The following is a 4,127-nucleotide window of genomic DNA, read 5'->3' on the forward strand; positions in this document are numbered from 1 at the left end:
TGCCTGAGAATACTGTGCTGCCTTCTAGATCGCCCTTTCCCTAGCCTGCAACAGAATGTTAGAAATATAATAGTCTCTTGCTGTTTGCTGATTGCAAAATATTTTAGGGTTTTGGGGTTTGTTTTTTGATCTAGGTTTTTAAAAATCCATCAGCCTTTGTGCATATTTAGTCCTCCCTAACACTGTGTTAGGAATAAAGCAGCGTTAACCAGTCACATATAATGAAAAATTGAAATCTGGGGGCTGAAAATGAATTTTCTTGGAAAAATTAAAAGTTTCTACAGCTAGTCCTGTGCAATGTTACAGCATTACATAAAGGCATAAAGATACTTCTGATCACATTCTCCTGTAATGGATTTGGGTATTCCCACTAAAGATTGCCTTTGCCTTGGTTTCCATCCAAGCACGCGATGCTGATAGGCAGCCAGTCCTGTGAGGAACAGCCCATAGCTTCTCAGCTCTGCCAAATTAGCCTTTGATCTCCTGAAAACAGGAACTGTGAGTGGGAACTGGCATCCAAAACAAGTCTCAGGGAGAGTCACATTTGTTGATCAATAATGGGTCACATTTGTTGATCAATATCACTCTGCATCCATGCCTACTCTTCATAATTAAGCAGCAAACAAGACTTCTTACTGCTACTGCCCCTTTGGAATTCAGAAAGTTTGAACTCTAAATTTCAGGCAATAATCAAAGGGAGAAACGCACATTCTTGGAAGGAAGCAAACTGTCTTTTAGCCCAAGTGGGTCTGTCAATTAAGAGAGAAAGAATAACACTCCCCACTGCTTGATCCTTACATCTCTATGCGACTTTCCCCAGTTCATTATGGTTGTGGTGGTGTCAACTCTTGCCTCTGCATAATGAGACCATATGTTTATGAATGACAACAGTCGTGGATTCTGTTGCAGCTCCTATCTCAGGGATTGCTTTTCTGTACTTCAATGAGCCCTTCAAAATGTTGGGGGTTTTTTTGTTGAACATCTGCTTATACACAGGGGATGTTCTCATGCTGATTTTGTCCAGCAGTTACAGCCTTTGAGTGCATTGGCTGAGGATGCTGTCACCCTAAGAAATTCTGTTCAGCAGCCAGACTATATGCCATGAACCATTCCTTCAGGAAATCCATCTTAAACTCATTTTGGTCTAACACAGCCAGAGCCATATATTACAGCAAAGGGAAACTGTGCTTTAGATCTGCTAAGTGTGATTGAAACACATTACTAATTTTCTCAATACCTGGACAGTTTTATCCAAGAAAACACCATTGCAGGAGAAAAAATCTCCATCATAGGGCAATGTTAATGATCAAAAAAATGCCTTTGCCTGGACTTCAAACCAGAGCCAGCTGCCAGAGAGAAACCCACAGAAAATTGACTGTTGCAGGTTACTGAAGTGGTGTGTGCTACATGGTAGAGTGCTGCTACCTTCCTGAAAAGTGCTTTTAGTAGAAGGCAGTCAGGCAGGCACACGAACACACACAAGGACCACACAGCCACAGCTAGCAAAATGGAGCTGACAGAAAAAGACAAGAGAGGTCTTCTATATGGAGTTCCGATGAGGTTTAATGCAGCCAAACACCAAAGGGGTCCAGGGATAGAAGATCACAAACAAGCAAGGGTCCAGGTTTATATAGGAGGACAGAGGGGTGGAACATGGGATCAGGGTCCAATGGGAATAGGGGAAATTGGCACAGAGGTGGGGTAAGGGACTGGGAAAACCAATGGGGTAACCAGGGTGGAACACTGCACCAAACTGGGACCAATGGGAATAAAGGTAAGGGAGAACATTCTAGGGAAAGGCCATATAGGGATAACAAGGGGGTCCGGGCCAAGGACCAATGGGGAAAACAAAACTAGGGTACATTAACAAAAAATTGCAAAGAACTGTGAGGAGAAGCTTTTTGTCTCCATGAGTTAAATGTCCTTTAGGCGACTCCTCATCTTTCCTTCCAGGGCATGGAGATTGATATCTCTCTGGCAGGCCCCCAGACCTCCACAGGTTATGCTCCAATCTTTTTAAAGTCTAACAAATTTTGCCTTACAACATTAAATTATTGACAGTATCAATACAAACCTGGGTATAGATTTGTCAATACAGGTTTGGTTTTTTTCCTCAATGTTAAGACCATGCAATATATCTCCTCTGCCTCTACATGCTGTGAAGCTGACAATATTTCAGTATGAACAAGTTCTTGGAGAAGACAGACACAGTGCATAGAGGTCTATTAATTTGTTAAACACCTCAACATTAACTAAAGCCTTACCAGGGCTGGGGAGGGAGGTTTGGAGGAGTGAGAACCAAGGAACATGTTCCTCAGAGGATCCAGATTCCCTGCATAATCCAATATAACCAACATAATGGAAATGAAAGAGAGATGTCTCCTGGGATCACAATACTGCTGGAAGTTCTCTGTAACCAATAACAGGAAAGAAGAGTCTTTTCCTCTCTCTTTCCAAATACTCTCTTTCCAATCCTAATTCAGCAGAAATATTTTTGATTATTTTAGTTGGGTTTTTTTTTTAATCAGTCCAGATTTTCTCTAGACTGAAAAGCATCCTTCTTAGTGGATACCATTTCAGATTACAAGTGCAAATGAGAGAAGTGTCTGATGGACAGCAAAGTCCCCAGCTGTCAGAGACTGAAATATTATAGTTTATGACTTCAATATTTTCATGAAGGAATTTGAAAATTGTATTACAAAAGCTGCGGAGGAGACCACCACACTTTGACTGAGGCCCTATATCACTCGCTGATGAAAAAGTAACAGCTCAGGGCTGGGGACATTCACAAAGCACAAGCCTAATATCTTCGGGGTGGGGACCACAGTCCCAGGGCTTTCAGCTGCAAGGCTTGGAACAGACTCTCACGCCGAAGGGTGGGGGGAAAGAGGCTTTGGGCACTTGTCGAGAAAGACTCTGGTGAGAGGCAGTGACAGCCCATCCTCTGCTGTGCAGAGCAGCCCAGCTGTGGGGCCCCTTCACCCCGGGGAAAAGGCTTTTCCACAGCAGAGGGGGTGTCATGGCCCATCAAAGGCACCCCAAGGAGTCCCCAGACCCTGCACTAGAGCACTGCAGCATGATGTAGCAGATCCATAGTGTTCCAAGGGACAGTGTCCAACTGGCCCCCTGCAAGGGAGGTACGTGGGTATTCCACGTGGCCCAAAACGTGTATTAATCCCCTGGATTCTATACTCTCCAGTGTGGTGTGGTGATGGGGACCCTCACCAACAAGAAGACCATATGGAAGGGAGAAATGAGATGTCGTTGGAACCCCTGGAATGATTATATGCTTCCACCTAACCATGTCACTCTTTCCCTGTCCCCCCACCACACACTTCTTTCTCTATTTCTTTCTTTCTTTCTTTCTTTCTTTCTTTCTTTCTTTCTTTCTTTCTTTCTTTCTTTCTTTCTTTCTTTCTTTCTTTCTTTCTTTCTTTCTTTCTTTCTTTCTTTCTTTCTTTCTTTCTTTCTTTCTTTCTTTCTTTCTTTCTTTCTTTCTTTCTTTCTTTCTTTCTTTCTTTCTTTCTTTCTTTCTTTCTTTCTTTCTTTCTTTCTTTCTTTCTTTCTTTCTTTCTTTCTTTCTTTCTTTCTTTCTTTCTTTCTTTCTTTCTTTCTTTCTTTCTTTCTTTCTTTCTTTCTTTCTTTCTTTCTTTCTTTCTTTCTTTCTTTCTTTTCTTTCATGATTTTTTGCTTTCTTTCTTCTCTCTGCCTCTTTCACTATTAATTAAAAAGATACCAATTCTTTGGCATCAACATTTAATCTCGTTTGGTTTTAATCTCATTTAAGAGTATTTTGAACCTTTGAAGTTCTTTGCATTTTGTACTCAGAGACTTAGCTTTCTTTGCTCTTCTGGGTTTAAACTGGTCCATAACACCAGCACACCAGTAAGGTATGCAGTCCTCTGGGGTGTCAATGATTGAGACAGGGACAGGGACTGCTGATTCATGATCAGAATCTGAATTTTACTGTGAGCTACATATGCTTATATAACATCTTCAGGAAGGCTAGTATTTTTTTTACTACATTCATTGGGTTAAACATCACACAGACAAACATTACATTTCTACTTAGTTAAATCTTCTTTCCTGTCAGCCAGTCTTTATGCAGTCTTGTGGAATTTTCAAAG

Source organism: Sturnus vulgaris (genome assembly GCF_052056855.1).
Source record: "Sturnus vulgaris isolate bStuVul1 chromosome 8 unlocalized genomic scaffold, bStuVul1.hap1 SUPER_8_unloc_1, whole genome shotgun sequence".
In the NCBI taxonomy this organism is placed as follows: Eukaryota; Metazoa; Chordata; class Aves; order Passeriformes; family Sturnidae; genus Sturnus; species Sturnus vulgaris.